The following is a 23,701-nucleotide window of genomic DNA, read 5'->3' on the forward strand; positions in this document are numbered from 1 at the left end:
ATATATATATATATATATAGAGAGAGAGAGAGAGAGAGAGAGACAGAGACAGAGAGAGAGAGAGAGAGACAGAGACAGAGAGAGAGAGAGAGAGAGACAGAGAGAGAGAGAGAGAGAGAGAGAGAGAGAGAGAGAGAGAGAGAGAGAGAGAGAGAGAGAGAGCACTAAAACTTGGAAGATGGTAGAGAATACAAGCAGAGAAATCTTCGAACCAGGACCAGTGTACCAGTTAGAACGCACGATGGTTGCCAACGGTTCGGCAAATAGACTTACCTTCGGCAGGGCAACCACCTGCCTGGCAGGCGCGCTTGATATAGGGATAGATCCCCAGGTGAGAGGAGAGAAGGAAGTGAAATTGAGAAAGCGGATTTGTTTCGAAGTAGGACAGGGGAGATATTGAGGGGGAAAGAAGGTTGAATATTTTGAGCCGGTAAGTCGGTAAGAGGGAAGTCAGCGTGGGTTTGGTATTCCAGGAAATTCTTGGAAAGAACGTATGCGACGGTGTTTGCTACCCCACCACGCGGCCTACCGAAAGGTTCGAACTGAAACACCCGAAGCAGAACAGGCGGTGAGAGGAGTCCTTATCAGAAGTTATCTGCAAGCCTCAGGTCAAAACAAAAGGGGCAGAAGGGGGAGAATAACTACGTCAAGGAAAAAAAGGAGGAAGCACCACACACACACACACACACACACACAAAAGCAATAACTGCACAACTGAAAAGGCACGTGTTGCCAACAGCAACATTCCTGGAGCAAGCCTTTTCTGAAACTAAAAAACGAAAAGATAAAGTTAAAGCACAACACAAAGCAGAGCAACAAGGACAGAAAAAAGTAAAAATAAAATGGAATTCCAGAGAAAAGGTTTGAGGGATGCCTGCGCGTACTAAACTGGAAGCTGAGGAATGAAAACTAAAGGAATTAGGTGACCGCATAACGAACAGATGGAGGGGTCATATTCTTTGGATAAGGTACAAGCGAGACAGTGCCTAATGCTGTATTCCCTGTGAATATCGCAAGGATTCCAAGTTGCCCCTAGATGCAATAATTCTAGCTCGATGCGTCGATTCTCGATTCTCGATGCATTAATTCGAGCTGCGCAATGCATCTCGGAAGACGTGGTCATCCTTAACAAATGTGAGCCGATCAGCCCGACGCTGCCTGTAAAGCGCACTATTGATTACTCGAAAGAGCTTGACCTGCGCCTTCTCCCAGCTGATAAAGAAGGCGGATTTATGTTATATCATCCGGAATGTTTAACTCTAAAGCGTGGGAGGCTCTGTCTGCAGTTTTTAAACCCCGCAAGGAAGTAAGCGTAAGGTAAAAAGCTTTTCAGTGCAATAAACCTGCGCCGTATAGCCCAAGCGATAGACAATAGTAGGCGCGACTACCTTGAGGTATTTTTAGTGCCAAGACCCACAATGTTGGCCTTCCGTTAAGGGTAATCGTTTCTTAATATGGAACGTGGATTAAACCGATTTCCTTGTTTTTGCAAGAAAAATTGACAATGTTGCCGGTAGACGACCCTTACATTTTGAAAAACTGGGAACAGGTTATCGAGTTTGTAATGTCTCACTTAAACGAGGGAATTATTGCCTTCTCCATCGACATAAAGGACATGTATTATTCAATACCGCATGCAGACCTGTCAACTTGTGTAGAAAGTGTTGTAGATGACTATGCTGTTATCGCCTTTCAAAACAATACCGGAGTAGCGTGCAGTAACGTTTTGGAGGTTTTAGGTTTTTACCTTAGATCTACCTATATCATGTGGAAGGACCAAGCGCACCTTCTGAGGTCGGGCATTTGCATTGGATCCTGTGTCGCCGTCATTCCTTGTAATCTTTACCTTTCAAGACTCGACAAGGTCATCTCCTCTTCTCTTGAAGTGACGTCGGTGGTTAAGATCGTTAGGGTTGTCGATGATTTTTAATTGTTCCTAATTGCAAGCGTGATATGTTTTAGACGGAGGCTTTTAATGTATTAACAAAAGTTAGGCAGTGTCTCGCACCGCCTGAACTAACACACGAACTTCCAGACAATAGGTCAATCCGGTTTTTAGATTTATGTCTTTCATTTCACGATAAACATATCTGCTGGTGCTACACATATCGAGCAAATGAGCCGCTCCTCCCCTACAACTCTGCGCATTTTAAGCTTGTGAAAAGGGGGATCGTAAAATTACTATGCTTCGGGAATGCCTTAAACAAATTTTGTCTTCATTTAATGAGTCAGAGCCTTGGCAATCAAGAAGCGCGCTTGTCTTAGGCAGGGTACTCCAAACAAGGGTTAGTTTTGGTAGCGAAAACATTGCTCAAGGAACGGAAAAAAGGACGCAACGGTGAGATCGAGGCACTCCCATGGAAACGCAAAAAACGGTGGTTATACCCTACGTACACAAACTTTCCCACAATTTGAAATAATAGCCCAGCGGTCAAAAGTAGGGTTTGTCTTTTCGGCTCCAAACAAATTGGGCAGGCTATGCAGACTGATAGACCCCAGCCTTCCCACGAAACCGACGTGCAACAAAAAGCACAAAGACCGCTTTGTAGCTTGCCCAGAAGGCGTTGTTTACAGCCTTCCGTTGGACTGTGGGAAAGGTACATCGGCCAAAGAGGGCGGTGCCTCAATGATCGTCTCCGTGAACACAGCAATAACGAAAAGAACAACACGGGGGGATGGCTTGCGTCACACTGCAAGCAGCATGGTTGCAAGTCCCTGTTCGACAAGTGCGCAGTTGTTGCCAAGCGTAAGAACCAGCTTACGCGAGAGATATTAGAAGCTCACATGAGAGCGAAAGCGGACCACGAGTGTGTTAGCACTGCGTCTGTCGCCTTATCTAAGAAGGAGCGTGATTTTTTTTTAATCGAATGTGACGTGTAAAATTGTACTATGACCTGGGGCAGTGGTCATGCGTATATATATATATGTGTGTATTAGTGTGCTAATAAAACTGTTGGAAGTAGCGCCTTGTGTGTCCCACTCACTTGTCCCTGCGTTCTAGCGCTTCAATTCTCAGTCATGTTATACCAACAGGCCCAACAGCACCCTCGTTGCCTAGAATGACGGTAGTATACAGGAAGTTCAGTTCTTTTTCAGAATGCTGGTAGGATATAGTCGGATGCGAAGAATAGAGTCCCTATGCAAAATGCGCCCCGCCATCTCACGTCCACTCCGGTAACTAGGTCCGCCATTTTGGTACGGTCGTTTGAAACCGAAACCAAGTAGCAAAACATGGAAGGCGGGCATTGACCGCTCTTGGTGATGGACTTTAATGCCGGAGCATTGTTGCGTGCGGCAGTGCACGCAATGAGGAAATACCGGTCCAGATGGAGAAAAGGCACGCGAAGTTCCACGCTTTTGAACGAACTTTCTTACGCGAACTATGCCGGCGCGAGCAACCTTTGTAACACGCTGGGCGTGGTGCGCTGGGAGCTAATATTTGTCATTGTTTCGCTAAGCGCTGGATTTCGTAGTCTCTGTACGGATGAAAATTCCTCCCCACTTCCCCGAGGGGGAGAGTGTGTAAGTGCGAATGCACGGTTGTTAATTTGTGGATTAAAGAGTCGAGGAGTAGAAAGAGTATGTACAGTATACGAGGCGCGCCAACGATAGCAGTCACTTCGAGGAGAGATGAGGAGGAGAGTAGCGCCCGCAGTTTGCGGCGAGGAGAGAGGGGAGAGAAGGAGCGCACCGCCGCGAGGCCGCCGCGGCTGCCCGCGCGCCGGCCCGCGCTCACCGCCGGAGCGCCGTCGATGCGCGCGCCATCACGTGGCGCGCTCCGTTACTACACGCGCGCGCCGTTGCTATGCACACGCTCCCCTCCGCTGCGCGCCGTTGCTAGGGGCGAGGAGGCGCGCGCGATAACACCTGTGAGGAACGCGGACATCGCCGGTGGACGCGTGATTCAGGGTCGCTTAAGAAGTGCATTCGCACTTGAAAAATACAGCTGCGTTGGAGTTCCGTGGTTCAGCCTTTGTATTCTAAATGAAGCCTGAGCGTGCGTCACCTATTTATGACTGACAGCGGCGCTCGAGCGGGGAAACAGTACCACACGTTGTCAAAATTAGGCTTTATTTCTTCACTCGTCCCTGTGGCTCTACGCCCACTTCATTTCATTGTTAAATGGTACCGCTTAGCCCCTACACGAGCCTTTATCTTACCTATGGCTGTAAACTTTAATTGCCGCACTACGCCGTCACGGCGCGGTTGAAATTTTCCTCTGTTGCGGGCGCGCACGTTATCGGAGTATGTTGTTAGTTTCTTTTCGGTGGATTTAGCCGCGTGTCGTTGCGGAAGTGGCGTACACTGTTTTACCATGATCTGACGTTGGAAAATTCGAGTTTCTGCACTTGGTTCCCTATTTGCCGGGCTGACAGGTTTGTTTACGTCAAGTTAACTTGTTGCCCATTGTCATTTCAGCCACGATGTATTTACTGTCGAATATTTTGCGACTAAAATACACACTCACTACTCTAGTTTGTCACACACGGCAGGCTTACTTCCGACGTAATGATAGTGGCCATTGAATTAGGTAGCTGAGGCAATGTTCAAGTTTTCATCAAAAAAAAAGAAAGAAAGAACGGCCAGAGTTGCATCAATCCGCCGCAAATCAGCTTGACTGCTTTTGCTTTTTTTGTATCCAGTGAAAATCCCAGTAAATTAAAATACTTCGCTGATTTACAACGCGTGCAGTATAGCAAACTGTGGATATAAATGAAACAAAGGGAAGCATTCGCGCACCCCTGCATGCAGCGGTCTAGTAAACACGACGTTGCCCAGCCTCTGCGTGCTCGCGAGATGACCACGGCGTGATGTGGCTTGAATGCTTGCTGGTGTTGCGACCGGGCGGGGGCACCCGATCCTTTCTCCGTGGCCTCCAACATACGATGGGTAGCGTGTATGAAGCGAGCGGCCAGCCGGTGTTGCAGCCGTGAAGAGAAGTCCAGAGCAGTAGGGTAACGTAACTGTTTACTTCATAGCGAGAGGTGGGCCGAAGCCAAAAAAACATACAATGCCCCGACGGGCGAGCTTACAATACAGGACAGGAGCAGAGCGACCGCATGGATTCGCTGCTCAGACAGGAATGATTATCAGCGTTTGTGCTGCTTCTTTTATACCCAAAAAACGCCCCCAAGAGTAACACGCCACGAAATCACAGATACACACACACACAGTCTTTCCAAGATCGCGAGTCATCTTCGCCCCTCGTGGCGTCCGAGAGAGGGAAGGGGGAGTGTCCTTGAAAGGTGCCGGGGTCGCGCTATCAACTCTGATCGCGCTGATAGCGAAACGTCTAAGCCGGGTAGGTCAGGGCGGCGCGCAGGTGCCTGAAGGGTGTGGCGAACGTCGTGGCTTTGCACGTGGAAGCCGACAGCTGCCGGAGGTGTGTTGCAAAGCGAGGTGACTGACCCGGCATGTCGAGACACGAAAGTACGATTCACCAACACGCGGGCGCACATGGTCGATTCCCACGTGGTCGCTGGTGCGGGAAAACACGTGTTGCTGGCCGAGTCGTAACAGCTTCTCCGCCGGGGGTCCGAGATCCCGATGGATAAGGGTCTTCAACCGTTGTCCGGAGGGATACTTTCGCAGTGAAGTGCTCAGCAGACGCTCGACTCCAGGCCTGGGCTGTACGACACCGTGCTGGAGCTTCACAGGGCCGATCACTGGACGAGAAGTGGCTCCCCAAGAACGTCTCTGGATTGGTCAGGCTAGCAACAGAACAACACAGCAAGACACAACCGCATCGCCGGCAAGTGCGAAGACAAATCCACACTGAAGATCTACCAGGCTTTTAGTTGCGAAAAAATACGCTAATAACTAACTACACTAGTTATATTTTAGCCCAGCAGTACTTTAGACAAGTGCACAAACTTGAAAGGAGACATTTCGCGTGATTGGAAATGTCCCACACACACACAAAAAAACGTAATCGTAAAGGCGAAACCTGCTTCAGGAAAACAAAGAAATGTGAGAAAGTCAGGCGTCAACAGGCCATTTCTCGCGCCGAGAGCTGCGATTTGAGCTCTCGTCAATGCCTTGAGCTTTTCCCTTTCTGTACCGCACTTTAGTTGCAGCCGTTCTCTCAACGCTGCTGTGACCGTGTGAGATGACACCGGTCGTCTTGTTCGACAAAGGTCGAGCGCGCGGAGGAGCGAGCGGGATTTTCCCCCGTTCATACGTTAGGCGCGCACTGCTTCTAGGCAGCGTTCCCTCGACGCGATGCGAGCTCACGGCTTTGCTCGCACTGAAACACGAGCCACAATTACGCGCTGAAGTTTTTGCTACCTCCTCGTTGCTCGCCTTTTTACTAACGCGTTTGGCAAGCAAACCTCGGAACGCGTTTACGTTCACTTCTCTGGGCTGGTCGGTTCCCAACTTCGGTGCAGCCACAGGCGACACCGGAACCTCAACGAGCTCAGCTGATGTTGTCCTAACGACGGGAGCATCAGCTGGGAGTGAAACGGGCATGACGAGCCCATTAGACACCTTGCAGTTCCCAACAGTCACTACCTCGTCGTCCCTCGCGCTTTCAGCGACAACCTCGGCACGCGAAGACCGAAGCGTGTTTCCGTTCTCCTTCCTTCCTGCTAGAACCACACTACACCTAGGCTGCCCTGTCTCAAAAGACGGCTCAGTTGCCCGCGAACTGCTCGCGTTCGGGTCCACAGCCGTTTTCAAGGGTTCCCGTGATCTAGCGCACTTTGAACATGGCGACGAAACATCTCCGCTCACCGTAGGGGCCTTACACACAGTGTACTTACGCTGCCCTCCGTCGCGAGCCTCTCGAAATGCCCCATCATCGCTTTCTGTCTGAGTTTCGCCATTCCTCACAGAGGTGGTGACCCTTTCGTTGCTCGAGCTCTTCGCAGCGAGCCCAGCTGGTTCTTTCCTCGGCAGTTTCTCAAAACTGTACCCCTGTTCGCTTAACAGCTGATCAGACCTGTTGGAGAATAGGTACCTGTACTCCGGAAGTAGTTGTGGGGATACTGCTGCCTGCGTCACAAGTTCACCAAACGGACCTCCGATGCTGACCTTAGCAATCGGCAGACGAACGTTTCGTGCACCTACGGCTGGCTTCACCCAAACACACTGCCCTGTTAGCTGATCCGGTTCCACGTACGAAGGGTGGACCATGTCTACCGTCGCTGCGGAGTCACGAAGAACTCGGCACGGTTTACCATTGACGACTAGTTCCCGTACGTACGGCTCTAGAAACTGCCTGCTGTCCTCACTCTGATCTAGTACGTGAAAGACTAGTTTTCCTTTCTTACAACTGGCAGCAAAGTGTCCCGTCTCGCCGCAGTTGTAACATGCAGCCTGTCGGCGCGCCTCGAAAGCTTTCTTTCTGCGCTGGTCCTCAGCGTCTGCTGCTCTCTCTTTGTTATCGTGGCCAGTTTCTCTATCCACGAGAACGACTTCGCTTGCCCCACCGTCTTCCCGGGGAGCTCTGCCTTTCGGCCCTGGCTTATCAGGCCTCGGCCTGAACTCTTTTTGGCCGTCTTTCGGCCCCTGCGCACCTCGACGTGCGACGAACTCGTCGGCTAGCTGAGCTGCCTGATCCACAGTACTTACCCCTGGCCTATCTTGCACCCAGAGTCTCAGGTTCTCGGGTAGACGGCGGTAAAACTGCTCAAGACCGAAGCACTCAACTACCTTGTCATGCTCTCCGAAAGCTTCTGCCTCTTTGAGCCACTCTTCCATATTTGCCTTCAGCTTGTAGGCGAACTCCGAGTACGACTCGCCTCTAGCTTTCTCGGCTTCCCGGAACTTCTGCCTAAACGCCTCTGCTGACAGCCTGTACTTACGCAGGAGGCTCGACTTGACTTTTTGGTAGTCCTCCGCCTCCTCCTTTGGCAAGCGGGCCATCACGTCGGATGCCTCACCTGGCAAAAGCGTAAGCAGCTTTTGCGGCCATGAGTCTCGGCTAAACTGGGCCCTCTCACACGTACGCTCGAAGTTGACCAAAAAAAGACCGATGTCTTCTCCTACCTTGTAGGGTCGCATTAGGGCACACATTCGCAACGTAGGTCGCTCAGTCGCCGCAGACTGCACGCTGCTGCCACTCTGACGTCTAGGTCGAGACGCCTCGACGTCTAAACGCTTCATTTCTAGCTCATGCTGTCGCTCCCGTTCCTTCTCCTCGCGTTCCTGTTCTCGCTTTCTTTCCTCGCGTTCCTGTTTCTGCCTCTCTTGCTCCTGTTCTCGCTTTCTTTCTTCGCGTTCCTCTTCGCGCTTTCTTTCCTCGCGTTCCTCCCGCTGGCGCACAGCCTCTGCCTCTGCAGCCTGTCGTTTAACGGTCTCCCTGTCATTGATCGTCTCAATGCACTCGGACAGCTCGTCATCGTCAGCCCCAACAGCAAGTATAGCCTCTATCAGCTCTGGCTTTCTCAGCGCGTCTGTAACATCCAAGCGCAACTCTTTTGCAAGCTCCAACAACTGCGGTTTTTTCAACGCTTTCAAATTCATGGCCGGTCTAGAGTACTGCTTTCCCACTGCTCCAAAAAATGTTTTGCGCGAATAACCCACGCGACAAAAACACACGCCCTACCAGCTATCCTCAGAAGCCTGGTAAAACTCAGTGAAGAAAAGTCCCGCACTCACCCTTGACCGCCATGAATTCTGCGAAGTCCGAAGCCGCCTTGACGTCCGTGGTGTTGGGTCTCGCACCGCTGGCTCCAGGTGTCACGAAGTTGTCATCCGACCGCTGCCAGCCAGTTGTTGCGACCGGGCGGGGGCACCCGATCTTTTCTCCGTGGCCTCCAACATACGATGGGTAGCGTGTACGAAGCGAGCGGCCAGCCGGTGTTGCAGCCGTGAAGAGAAGTCCAGAGCAGTAGGGTAACGTAACTGTTTACTTCATAGCGAGAGGTGGGCCGAAGCCAAAAAAACATACAATGCCCCGACGGGCGAGCTTACAATACAGGAGCAGAGCGACCGCATGGATTCGCTGCTCAGACAGGAATGATTATCAGCGTTTGTGCTGCTTCTTTTATACCCAAAAAACGCCCCCAAGAGTAACACGCCACGAAATCACAGATACACACACACACAGTCTTTCCAAGATCGCGAGTCATCTTCGCCCCTCGTGGCGTCCGAGAGAGGGGGGGGGGAGTGTCCTTGAAAGGTGCCGGGGTCGCGCTATCAACTCTGATCGCGCTGATAGCGAAACGTCTAAGCCGGGTAGGTCAGGGCGGCGCGCAGGTGCCTGAAGGGTGTGGCGAACGTCGTGGCTTTGCACGTGGAAGCCGACAGCTGCCGGAGGTGTGTTGCAAAGCGAGGTGACTGACCCGGCATGTCGAGACACGAAAGTACGATTCACCAACACGCGGGCGCACATGGTCGATTCCCACGTGGTCGCTGGTGCGGGAAAACACGTGTTGCTGGCCGAGTCGTAACACTGGTTGCTCATAGGTGACCCTCCAGGTGCCATTCCAGTCCTTGTTTCTGTTACTGTGGGGGGTGAGGCCAGCAAAACTGAGGCAAAAAACCCATTCCAAAGGCTACCAACTTTTCTCCCAATCACTTGCACGGCACTTTATTGCTGCTCGCATTGCTCCTGCACTCGACGTGCGCTGAACAGACGCATTGGCAAAGGAAGGGAGGGGCCATTTTCTTTCGGGCTTCTCCAGTCAATGTCTTGGACACTCGCTAGCTTGATGCCCTGCTGTCTCAGACGTCCCCACTGTTGTGGCAGCTGTGCAAGCAAGCTCCGGTGGCGCCTCTTTAAAACCTTGGGCTTGCAAGAGGACGAGTAGGTGCACAGCCGCCACGATGTGACTGCATGCTCCACTGCAACCCGCCGGGCACTCGCACGCTGCCTCCACAATCTCCCCACTGTCCGTCTCAGAGGTGAGGCACACAACATATGGCCGCCCAATTTTTCTCTGGGAGCGAAAGCATCTGCTGACCACATGGATGAGGCCCAACCTGCAAGAACAGAGAGAGTAACAGTAATACACTCAGGGAACAACAGGACTAGTCCGCTACAGTTTATGCTAAAGGGACAGAGCAGAAAGCAGTGGCCGCAAGGAACAGACTCAAAATGACCAGATTTTGTGTCTTGCTTAACACTGTTGCAAGGGCAATAATCCACACCTCAAACAGCAATGATGTCAAAATTGTTTTTCAAGTTCGAGCGTGCAAGTATCGCTGCATGCTTTGCTAATGTACTTTCAAGAGAAGGAAGTTTAACATTTATAAACCTCACCGTGGGTAATGATACCAGTACCCGCATATTCGTGTTCGTCATAACTTAAGCAAGCAGTATTATGATTATCTGGAACTCACTTCCAAAACCTTTCGAGATAAACAGGTAAACATTCGGGCTATACCGATGACCCATCGAATTTAAAAAGAAAATTTTAGTTCAGTGAGTTCGAGCTAACGAGGTTTTACGGTATTATCTGTTCGGGCACACTCAAAACATGCGCTTTAGAAACTACCACAACCACCCCACTGCCAAAAAAGGACAAGCCAGACGCACAGATTGTTGCGGCAGGACATGCGCAATAAATAAAGAAAACACACACACACACACAAAAAATTCAAGGCGCATGTGCACTTTTGTAGTTGACTTCGCCGCAAAGCATGAATGCTTTGCGGCAAACGCGCGGGCGGACGACCGTCACGGAAAACGGCCGCAACCTTTCCGTAAACATCTTCGCTAAAAAATAATCCCGTAAATTCGATATACGCCATTTCAATCCACCCACTAGCGGCACGGTCTGGCGATTGTCGCTTTCCTCTTTCTGGGTTACTGCAACAGGGTCCCCGCTGCGCATTTGCATAGTAAACAACGGTGAACAAAGTGCTATACAAATGCTCATACCGGTTAACTCGCGTCAAGGAAAAAACAAAGATTTACTTACTGCGAGTCGCACGTGTTTGTCCGCACCGATGAAGGCGAGCAATGCGGCTCGGTGGCTAGGTGGCATGACCCGCTCCGCTGCCGCTCGGATGGGTCTTTGGCGCGGCACCACGAGTGGTATGAGTCCTCAGACACAGTCGGCAGCGCAGACGAGTCCTTCGTCCACAATCCGTGGTCGGTACCCGGAAAACGCAGTCCAGTTTGAGACATACCGCGTTACCGTAACCTGCTCTTCCACAGTAAACAATACGAGACTTCGCGATCGTCGCCCTTACCAATATGGCGGACGTTTTTGTTTACATCAGTGTTGCTAGATCACCAAGGAATTTCGCATAGAGTCTATTGAGAAGAGATATAAACGTTTCTATAGTCGCGCGGTCGTGTTCCAAAATTATGAAGATGGCGTGTATATAGCGTAGGTAAACATTAGTTTTATGCGGTAAAGAGTTTAATAGGGTGCCTTCAAGTTCCCCATGAAAATCTTGGCATATGTCGGCGCGAATGGAGTACTCATGCTGGCTCCAAAAACTTGCAAAAAGTGAGACGAGTCAAATACAAAATAATTCATACTTTAACACTAGTTTTAACAAGGTTATGTATATTCTTTGGCGCATGTTTGTGCGGTTTCTCTGATAAAGCTTTTGAAATAGCTTCGATTCCTTCGACGAAAGGGGTGTTTGTATCCCTCCAACATTTTCTCTTGAATTCCATTTTATTTTTGTCTGTCTTTTTGCTCCGCTTTGTCTTGTGCCCTATAGGTCCCTCTAACATTGTTTTCGTTTTTCAGTTTCAGAAAAAGGTGTGTTCCAGGAATGTTGCTGTTGGCGACACGTGCCATTTCAGTTGTGCGGTTATTGCTTTTTCTTTTGTGTGTGTGTGTGTGTGTGTGTGTGTGTATTCCCTCTTACCAACTTCGCAGCTGGAATTATTCAACCTTCTTTCCCCTCAATATCTCCTCCTACATACTCCCAAACCAATCCGCTTTCTCAATTCTAGTTCCTTCTCTTCTCTCACCTGGGAACCTACCCCTATATAAGCGTGCCAGCTAAGCGAGCGGTATCGGGCTGCCTTCGCATGGCTTGATTAATTCATTATTGATTAAATACTGCTCAGTCTAAATTTAACTGGGGACGCAATGACGAGAGGCGAAGCACATTGGCTGCGTCCCCAGTTAAATTTAGGCTGACCAGTATTTATTCAATTATGATCCAATCAGCTCAGATTCTGCCTATTCTAATTGATTAATTCGTTCGACAGCACCTCCAGGGCAACCCGCATAGGAAGGAATTAAGTGGTCGTACGGCAAACATACGTGAAGTATTGTTTTGCAGAGCAGGAAAAGAAAATGTACTGACTGAAACGCTACCTTATGCGCACTGCTTGCCTCGAGTGGAACTCTGTTTTCTGAATTGGTGAACACCAGTTTGCTTCTGTTTTAACAGGTATTACAAAAGGCTAAAGGAGCAACTGGTTCTGATAAATAGCGATTGTAAAACTTCCCTCAGTTTTCTCGCAATTCTCAAACGTACTAAACTAAACAGTTTTAATCGGTATAAACGGGAATCAGTAAGCTCACATGCCGAATTGTTTCGGTGTCTAAGCTGGTGTCGCGCGACATCCGGATGGCTAGGTCATAGAGTTTTTACAGTATACACTAGAGAGGAATCTGGCGCTAGCGTCTATGCGGCTCACATCAAGGTCGTCTGTGTCGCCATGTACCGCCATTATACATCGCGCTCGCCTTAGTTTCATCATTGGCTTCGATTGAAATGCGTTAGTGACCGCAAATTTAAACAAAGTGCCAACAAAACGCGAATAATAGTGTGTAATGATATAAGTGGAAAATAAAAATAGGCTGTTTTAAAACTAAGGAAAAAGGAAGTAAAGAGTAATTTTGCCGGAACGGCTGTGCCTGCTAATCCGCAGGCCAAGGTTGTATTTACGAACAAGGTTAATATTTTGGGGTAAACTCATTAGAGACTCCGGTTTTATTAATTTTACCATTATTGCAAATAATAAGGTGCTTGTAGAGTTTGGAAAATTTTTTAGCATGACTATTAAAACGTTGCCTTAGTTGTGAACCGGTGCACCGACCGCCAACTATTTTAACAAGAACAAACAAAACGTGGCGTTAAACAGTCGTGTACGCTGACAATATAGGACGCATACAAGCGCCCGTATCTGCCGTATCTTGTCTCGTCGAGGTACGTTTTGTTTCTTGTTTTCGTCGGCTACAAATTTCGCGGCGGCATATTACCCGCTCAGTCGTACGTCCTTCGACTGCGGCATGAGCAACGTCATGTGCGATCATGCATTGCCTGCTGTTTCACTGAACACGGCTACCACAAAAACGGAAGATTTCGGCTTCCTTGTAGCTCGTAAACGTGTTAATGCATAGTGAAGAAAGCAAATCCCAAAAACCGCTTAAGAATCCTATTGTCATGCCAATCCCAAGACAAAATGGGGGGTTTTTCTATGAACTCCCACGACGACATGGCTTACAAGGCGCAGTTTCCCCTATGGTGTACTGGCTAAGAAACTCTATGGGCTAGGTTCCGCTGTGTCACCCTTCGGAAAACGCTCCTCTCCGTTTTCTTTCTCGCGACTCACGGCCGGGCTACAGCGTACAGCGGCGGCGTTCGCCACCCCAGCCCGGGCGTGGCGAACGCTGGCGCTGCCGAACGGAGCAGCAGCGTCACACCCGGAGATGCCGTCTCCGCGAATCCCAGGTAACGGCTGGCACAATGTACATCCACGTGTGTGAATTCAAATGACACCGGATGGGCAATTGTGCGGGTGTCATTTAAAGCTTTGCTTTCCAATCATCTTAGCGTTGACTGGAGCCAGTGTTTTTTTCACTCGCCAGTCCAGCTATCGTTCGCTCGGTCACGATGACAGCGACTCGGCTCAGCCCACGACAGGCGACAAAGCCCTGCGCCCTAAAATTGACGAATCTTCGTACTACTTTCAGAATTCAGCCACGGTTTTTGCGTCGCGTCGTCGCTAGCCCCAAGACAGCAGTCAACCCTTGCTGAATACGGTATGTGGAATGTACACTGACCCAATGGAATTGCGGTGAATTACTAAGGGTAAATACGGCACAGCGGGATGAGGGTTTGCTCAAAATGTTTGAACTCATTTGGTGGTTAACATCCGGCTTGGGTGGTCTGGCGCGTAGGACGCTAATTAATAGCTTGACTAACGTTGTCGCTTCTAGCCCATTTGAGTTGTGTTTGGTTATTTCAGCATCAAGTTTTTTCGCCTAGTTCTAAGTTGGAACTGTGCATTTTAAACTTTTAACAATAACATCACAACTATATGAGTTCCTGAGAAATTATATTTTTCAATAACATATTAGGCATGACTCCACCGTTTTTAACGAAATTTCATAATTCTCAATCTTTTCGAAAATTTCACAAATATAAATATTTTCGCGCAAACACGAACCGTTATAAACAGTTACGAACCATTATTTTTTTGTTCCGCAACTGCAACAGAACCCAACTTTTATTTATGGAACGAAACAGAAACCGGAACGAAATGCATTTCGATCCGACCACCTGGTTCTACCTGTACAATTCGTCGCAACAAGCAATAGAGCGAGCCAACCCGCGGCGCTTTTGCCAACCCATGGTTGTAGCGATTGCGTCGCTCCTCCGACAGGTGGCAATACGAGTCCTGCTGGTGGCAATACGAGTCCTGCTGCTTGTTCTAGGGAAGACGTCATCGGTATGCGAAATTTTCTTGCGCACGTTCACCGGCCTAACAGTATCGCTGTTAAAAATAATATTGCGCAATACATGCATCACCAGCGTCTGGATTCCTCCGTACTTATTTTACTGTTGATTCTAAAGCTCGCGACGTTTATTTGCTGGCCGACCATTACGTTCTGTTTGTAATTCAGATGTTAACCGAGCAATCATATATTTTTCCTGGTCCTCACGGCCGGGCTACAGCGCCGGCGTCCGCCGCTCTAGCCCGGCCGTGACCGACGCTGCTGCTGCGTTCGAGACGCCGCCCCAACGATTTCCAGGTAACGGCTCGCAGAACCTCTGGTTTCACTGTTTGTAGAACCACGGGTGTGAATTCAAGTCACGTCGCATGGGCAATTGTGGATTGGAGCGTGGATTGGAGCCATTTTTTGCTCCCTCTTTACGACTCGCTTGACGCCATTGGCTGATATCTGTCATACTATACAATTGAAAATGTCACCTTTCAGGGGAAGCCCCCTTTGGTACTTTTGTTTTTGAAACACCTTTACGCACGCCTTAAATGCTAGTTTCTGTCATACTTATGTTCGGCCTCATAAGAAAATCATTACAATTAAATCGTACACCGCCAGTCTTCCCCCCTCTTGTCCTGGCGCCATTCATAATGTCGGCAGCTGTTTCTCCTCTGTGAGTTCATGCGTGGACTACAAACATTCACTACACATTCGCTTTTCAAGCATAGTAGGTAGCACACATAGTTGGTAGGCCCGATAGGCCCAACATGATTGACGACGTCGACGATGAGAAGCGTTTCCAGGCGTAGTTGCAGGCGCAGAATGGTGTCGGCGGGCTGGTGATGGTGAAGAGAATCTATCGTTGACCCTGACAGCGCGTGGGCGCTAAGGGCACGGGTAGGCCACCGGGGCGTGTCCAAGCACAGTCGCCCAGGCCAACGGTGTCAGCCACCCAACAGGCTACTATCTGGAAGGTGAGGATTGGCGTGAACATTCTGCGGAAACTGGTGTCGGGCCCAGCGCAACCGCTGCTCAGTCGGCCTGCAGGAGGCGACGCGTTGTACTGCCGAAGGCAACCCGGATGGGAGCAGGAGCAGGATTCAATCCACAACTTTCTGTCATTGACAATAGCAATTGCCGCTCCGCACACCCCCTACCACCGAGCTTTGTTGGTGTACGCCTCCAGGAGGAAAGAGGTCACTGGGATGGTCACGTTTCGAGCATTTCGCAGGAGTTATTCTGCCGCAACCCCAGTTTGCGGCTGCTCGAACCGCTACCACTTGAAACAGAGGTCCGTAGTAGCCCTGTACGTTCGGACGAATCAACGAAGGAAACGTGGGTTTTGCGCGTTGTGCTACCTGTGCACCTTTTTCTATGACCTAATGTACAAGCTTGCAAATACTCCGTGTATACCAATTGAAGGTCTTTATATTCTCCATGAACCTAATTGCAAATTTTTTAGTTACTGTCATCTGCCACAGCTCGACGGCAACGAGTCGTTGACTTTATCGTCATCACCAACCCGTCCTGTAATTCTGAGTTATCATTTAACTCATGTAGTAATAGATGTAGTTTTCACCGGTACTACGATGTCGTTACAATTTGTATTGAGCCTTCTTACGCGGCCCAGATACAAAAACAATGTCCGAATGATTTTTTTTTAATTTATGTCATCCCTGTTTTTGCTTTTGTCCATTTGCTTCAGGTAGAATCATACATTCTCAAATAATTTACTTAGGCATCAATTGCCGCATGATGGTGAGCATAAGGTGTGAGTTTACGACATCGGGTTAAGTTTTGTTGTCTCATCCACAGCATGATATCTAGTCGGGTATTTTTTGTGTGAAAAGAATTCCTTAGAGTTAAAAGATGTGGCAAGGAAGCCACGGAGAGAAACTGAAATAGGAGGCAGCACAGAGAATGTGGTTCTCACGCTATACGTAAAAGGCACTTCACAACAAAGAGAATCAAAGTAATTGAAGGTCTTACCAGGAAAATAGATATACGAGTCAGCAGTCTGTAATATTACAAGACACCCTTCTCTGTTGTTTTTAAGTTTGTTCGAGTGAAGGGCATCGTTTTTCTTAGTTATTAGAGATAAGGTGCGATTATTAGTGATGGTTTGGTTGCGGCACTGCCACTTAGGTGTTTCAGATTGTGATCTATTCGCTTTGTGATTACGGTGTTTTTTTTTTCAGATTTTGATGTATTCGTTCTGTGATTAGGGTGTTGATTGTATTATGCGATAAACGTTAATAAATTCCCTTCAAATATCGCCTGTAATTTGGTTTCTCATACAACATTTTTCAAAACACCTAACGTAATTTTCAGTACTCAACATTGAGTATGTTGCAATGAATTTCGGTACACCTAATATATAATACTCCATAATAAATATTGTGCAATAAAATTCAGCCAAACATATAAAACTAAGTAACATAATTTCTGGATATTATTAAGTATTATTATCCCCAGGTTGTACGCGATCCGCAGCGATTGGAACTTATGGCGATGTTTGGATTTTAATGGCGCAAGGCCAACTACGGGCAAAGATGCCAAACGAAAGTCACTTTATGAGAGCGACATGAATATAAAGATAGAGCAATTCAGTAAAAATAAACAAAGTAAAACACAACATAGGGAAGATGAGTGGTGTAAATGGCCAAGTTATCAAAAATGCAAGATAAGAAATGAGATGTAAAAATTTTACTCTCCTAAGAAGGTCAACAACACGTTTCATTGAAAACATGGGCTCGTCTCCTAAGAAGTATGACGGATGTGGTGGACTATCTCGCGTGTATAGTGGTGGGAAGTGTTTGCGTCGTGTTATGTCAAGTGCCTTGCATTGTATAGGAATATGGATCACGGATCGGGCCTCTCCGCACCTGTTGCGCAAAGGTCCTGGAGATCCAGTTAGAAGGTTCCAGTGCGTTGCATATCTGTGCCCTATTCTTAATCTAGCCAAGGCGACTTCTGTGTATCTATTGCGTGCGTCAGGCGGTTTTGGGTCTCAAGTGTGTTTTTATTTCGTGTAACTTGCCTGTTTTTTCACTCCAGTGTGTTTGCCATGTTTTGCGAAGTTGTGTCTGATGTGTCCCGCGGGGATATCCCACAATGTGATGTGCCACAAGCTGGTGAAATGTGCCAAAGAAACTACAAACACAGGTGTGATCAACCATGGGTGCCATATACAGCATCGTACAGAGTACGTCCCATGCGTGGATCGTGTAATGTATCGCATTCCCCTGAGCCAATGTGGGCCTGTGTGCGTCGGTCAAACTGGCAGATGCCTCAATGACCGATTGAGGGAGAACGACAACACTGTCAAAAAGGAAACGATGGGTTCCTCGTCATGCATTGCAAATCTTGTGGATGCAAACCTCAGTTTGAAATGTGCGAGGTGATAGGTAAAAGCGGTAATCAAACTACTTGGGTAATTATTGAAGCGCACGAAATTTTAAGGCATGGCAGTAAATGTGTAAGAGGGGCGTATATTGCGTTGTAAAAAAAAGGGATGAACTTCCTTTCGAACACGTGCTGCAGTTAGCGCAAGACGGCAATTGTTGTTTGTATAGATTGTGCCAAGTGCATTGAACGAGTGCTGATATGGTTGCGTAATACTAGACATTAGAATTTTTGTAGTTATGTCAACGTGAAGAATGTGTACAAAAGGTGCAAGGTTCATTGTATTAAATTTAGTTGGAAGTCAGCGCTGGTCCCGTCGTCTTTGGGTCTGTGTTTTATTTCGCTCTGTAGCATCTTTTACAATGAACTACCAATTCGCCCAACAGTAAACTTTTTTAAGAGGTTGAAAGCTTTGCTTTAAAAAGATGCAGTGCGGAGAAGACGGTACGAAGCCGGTAAATCTAGTGGTGTAGGCCCGAGGAACGACGGCGGCGCTGACGTCCGAGCCCCCACCCGGCTGGCATGGAGAGGACGGCCACCCTTTGTGGCGATGGCACGACGACCGTCTCCGAGAGAGAGAGAGAGAAACTTTAATCACAGCTGAAGTGAGCATATTAGTGGTCGGGGTCTTCAGTCCAAGACTCCGTTGGTACGACCGGCTGTCTTCGCTCTTTCCGCTAGCAAAAGCTGCGTTTCAGGAGAAGAGCTGGCCAGCGTACTATCCAAGTGCTCGCGTGAGGGGTTGGGGATGGGGGGAAGATCTGGGTTCAGTTGACATTCCCAGACAATATCGTCTCCGAGGCTGGCGGGAAAAGCCGGTGCCTGCCGACGAGTGAGCGGTGTGACCGTGGCGCAGAGCGCGGGCCCTCGTCCTTGAAGTAGGCCTACTGTCTCTCCTCCCACCGCTAGCCAACGGGAACCGCCACGTCCCTCGCCGCGGGGCATCACGCCAGTGTGAGCTCCGCCGCGTACCGAGCTCAGCAGCACTGTGAACTGACACTCACCTGCCATCGACTCGCCGAAGCCACTAGCCCGTAGCCGCTCGACTGTGCTCTCCGTGCCAGCCAAAGTGGACTGAAGTAGGCTGGCTACTCAGTCCTCTTTGAGTCTTGTGCATAGTGTTTTCCCGCTTTCTCTTCCTGACCTTTTCCCGTTCCATTGTCTATTGAATATATATCGTGTGTGTGTGTGTGTGTGTGTGTGTGTGTGTGTGTGTGTGTGTGTGTGTGTGTGTGTGTGCGTGTGCGTGCGTGTGTGTGTGTGTGTGTGTGTGTGTGTGTGTGTGTGTGTGTGTGTGTGTGTGTGTGTGTGCGTGTACGTGTGCGTGCGCGTGCGCGTGCGCGGGTGCGCTTTCACCATGACTTTGGGCTCATGACTCTCCACGCGTTTCGGAAAAAAATTAGCCCCATCTTCCCGAAGGAAACGGTGAGTAGATGCGGAGCATCTTGGGGTTCCGTTTGTGTTTCCGTTGTGTTCGTAGTCGAATTTGGTTGTGGGGTAGTGCTGAAGCTTGCTTGCGCCAACCCACTAACTGACGCGACTGTTGCTCCCATCCAACTTCATCGTAAGAACGGAGTGAAGTGAAGTTAACCGCAGCAAGCGTTGAACTGAACGCGCGCAGCGCGCTACCCGATTTACATTCCAGGTTGAAGGAGAGGAGACGAGAGGATGAGAGATGCGCAAGCGCCGAGCGTGCGCCGCGAAAGCAGAAGCGAGAACGCGGGAGAAGCGAAAGCGAAGTGCACGCAGCTGGTACGAGAGAAGAAGTGGTGGGAGTATCGCGCACCTGGGGGAGAGAGAGAGTAGGAGGAGATTTGCGCATGCGCAATGTGAATGCGGACACCGACGTGGGACATGACCAGACTATAAGATGCTCCGCATCAAAAAATTCCTGCTTTTTTACAGCCGCCCCTTTCCATAGGGGCGACTTCCCGCGCAAGCCGGGCGAACTTCCCAAGCGTTTTAGTCCCAAAGAAGGGCCGAACGACAGGCCGGGGAGTCGGTTGTACCTATTTTACCGGTAGGTGCTCGGCGCCACCAAAGCACACGAATGCACATGGTGCTTTCCCCAGCCACGGTGGCACTCAACTCGCCACCGCCTGTGGAAGGACATGCCGCCATACTTTCACCCCCGGCAATGGCGCAGCGGGTCATGACGGCCGGGGGCCCGGAAAGATGGGCAAGCGTCAAGGGCCACTCGCAAGGGTAAAGGCAGCTTTCCAGGCGTGTATTCCCCTTTGAACGGTCCGCACTCGACCATGGACGCCTGTACCCATTAAAGAAACCAGTAGGTGCCCGACGGTGCAAGGAGTCCAACCCGCTACCGCCCACATACGATACGAGTGCGGTACCTCGAAGCTACCACAGCGGTGGCTTAGAGGTACAGCACTCGCACCGCATGCGGGAGTTACCGGGATCCAATTCTCGTAAACCGCTTCCGCTTCGTTGCCGCTTTCGCTCGCTGACTAGCCAGAAAAATCGTTAATGAATAATCACCATCACTAAGACGATCGGATGTAACTTTGGCAATGGGTATACGTCTGCTTTAGCTCGTGAGCTGTAGGGGAGCGGCCGGTTGAGTACAAAATCAAGACCGCCTGCTCTCACAGCTTCAACTGCAAAGTGGGGGTGAAGTTAGCTGCTACAAAACGCTGGCACAACCACAAAAAATAATAATGTATGCCCGGGGGCAATCGAACCCGGGACTACAGTTCCATTATTCGAGGCGTAACCCCTACACCAAATCGGAAGACTTGAAGTGGCGTCTAATTAGCCATTTTTCCTTTCGTCTGGATGGAACTACACAAATGTATTGTTGGCTCCATCTGGACGGAACGCTAAGCTCTCTGAGTTGGATTCCGTTTTGACGGAAAGTTACCCCCAGCGCTTCGTTCCATCTGGATGGAACTTTTAAACAAAAAAGTTCATGCGGTTTTGCAAGAACTTTTCCATTCATCCATCCGTATGGACGTAACGCTAGACACAGCCTCTCCCGTTACCACAAGCCTCAGAGCCCGTGTATTGGCAGCCTGCGGCAGTACCTCATTGTGTACATATTGACGGTGAACTACTTAATTATGTCACGAAATAACTAAAAAATTGTTGTGCCGATTAGTGTCATTAGTATTGTAGCCCACCGGGCATCGCCGGCTAATACCGCTGGTAAAATGATAAAAAAAGGGTTACAACAGTGCACCTTTTTCTCAGAAACCACGTATCGGTAAACATTTAGAGTGTTCGTAGATGCGTCTATTCAGTGCGCTAAATATCGTCACATGGATTACTTCTTCGTTTGCGATGTCGTCTTTGAAGCTTTGGCAACAAATTGGCGGCTCGCAGCGACGGCTGGACACTCTTTCAGATGCAGTTCTGTGGCATTTTTGACGTAGTCATGATGTCAGATAGCTTCCACGCTTTAGGAGCTTTATTTTTCACCTCCCTCATCACTCCTGCTTACGCACCCTGGAGAAGTATAACTCGACGTGGCTGCGGAGTACTGTGCCTGCAGAATTGAAAAGAGCCAGAAAACAGCAATTTTTAAACTTAGGATACAACCAACAAGGTACGACCCTTTCCGTCCCGTAGCTCTGCGTAGCTGGATTGGCAAAATCATGGGAAAAATGATCTTTAAAAGAATGTCTTGGTACATGAAAAGAAGGAATCTTTATCTACCAGAATTGAAGGGGTTTCGAGAAAACCGGTCTGTTACCTACAACATCCTTTCCCTCGTGGCGTACCTAGAAGAGAGATTGCACCACGGAAACATAGCAACACAATGGTGTATCTAGACATAAAGTCGGCATTTGAGTCCGTCTCTCATACAGCCATTCTAGAGTCCCTTGCTGCTCTTAGACTTGGTGGTAGGCTGTATTCATGGATTTCCAGCTACCTGGAACGACGAGAGCTTTTTATGAGCGCACCGGAATGCCGTATACGTCATGTTACAGTACAAAGAAAGGGGTATTTAAGTGAGCGGTTTCGAGTCCTCTCTTATTCAACATTACACTAATCGACCTAAAGCGTGTGCTTCCTCCTGGCGTAAATGTCATATTTTACGCCGACGACATCTGCATTTGGAGTGCAGCTAGGTCCCGTCTAAGTACACAACACAGGGTCAAGAAAGCTCTAAAAATATCTCTGGATAAATTGCACCGAAGGGCCTCCGCCTCTCACCTGAGAAGAGCGTTGTCATGGCATTCACCCACAAGCGGATTTAATCCTTGGGGGTCGTTTCCTGCATTATGTGCGCACTCAAAGATACCTCGGGATAACCATGGATCGAAACCTCTCCTGGGCCCGTGAGTTTCGGAGGTTACCTACTCCCATTTCCGCGGCGGTGCAAGTGATTGGATACCTGCCGGGAGTCAATGGGGCAGTGACTGTCCATCGATGGTGCTTCTCTCCAAGGCTTATGTTGATGTCTTGCTGCGTTACAGCCTGCGTGTTTTGCAGCGGCTGTCGACCACAAGCAAAAAAATTCACCACATATCTGCTCCTTTCGTTGCAAATTTCGTCAAAAGACGATAGTCTTTGTAGCCATTTGCCAAGGAAATGCACCCCTTCGCTTTCCCTCTCACCTCTCATCTCATGCTGTTCCTGTCCCGTCGCGCTCATTACAAGGTAAACACACTAAAGGTTTGCTCAAGGCGATTTGAATTTACTGTGTTCCACAGCTACAGGCGGGGTTCCTCGATGCCAGCGCTGCAGTACGGCGGAATACGCACGTGAATCGAGGCGGCCGACTTCAAGGTTTATAGACCCGCGTTGCCGTCCTCCACGCGCGTTCCAAGCAGAACGTGAAACCTAATAGTGGAACCTTTCTTTGCTGTTGCCGCGTAATTTTTCATATGCCGCGCGGAGTTGGCACGGGCAACAGCAGGAACACTGTAAATATCTCTCGTGTACTAATTTCCTGTCTTATATTTTGCGTAAGGTCTTGTCCTTGTTCAGCAAAGTTGACAAGTATGAGCATATAAACCGGGCTTATACGTTTGCATTTGGCTCTGAGTATATAAGGCTATTGGGCAGTAATCCTTTTGCTTTGATCAGGTGGCTAAATCGAGTTACAGACAGACAGACGGACAGACAGACAAACAGACAACAATTTCTGGGTTTAAGTAGCCCATGAAAGACAATCGTCTTTAAAAGAAGCTTGATGGGGCAAGAAATAATTGTCTCCGCACCTGGCTTGGCATTCCTAAGGGCTCTCCCTGCGCTTGTTCCGTTGCGGAGGCTGGCTGCTTGCCCTTAGATGTTCCTCGGCGTCAGGAGTCATTCCGAATATACCTGCGGTATCTATTGCACACAACAACCAATCTTTTGCACGGTGTTGTGCAGTGGAACGAAAGCTCCCGCTTCGCAGGGATGATAAACTCTATTACATATCTGTACCATCCAAAGCGCGTCCATTTCCCCTTCTGGACTCCCTCACCCGTGTGCTTTTATAAAACTCAACAGACCTGGTGTCAACTCAAAGCAAACTCTCCCTCAATTCTGCCTCCTTAAACTTGTACTTGCCCACATCACTGGACACTATTCACATATGGCGCACATTTTTACGGAAGGTTCATCGACACCTCACAGTAGTGCATCGGGCATCTACGTTTCGTCAACCGGCCAAGCGCTGTCTTACCGCCTTGAACGTGCAACGTCATCCACGTCGGCCAAGCTTCATGCAATTAAGCAAGACCTCCGCTACATAC

The sequence above is a fragment of the Haemaphysalis longicornis genome, unplaced genomic scaffold (genome assembly GCF_048455015.1).
Source record: "Haemaphysalis longicornis isolate Haplotype H1 unplaced genomic scaffold, Haemaphysalis longicornis Haplotype H1 scaffold_13, whole genome shotgun sequence".
NCBI lineage: Eukaryota > Metazoa > Arthropoda > Arachnida > Ixodida > Ixodidae > Haemaphysalis > Haemaphysalis longicornis.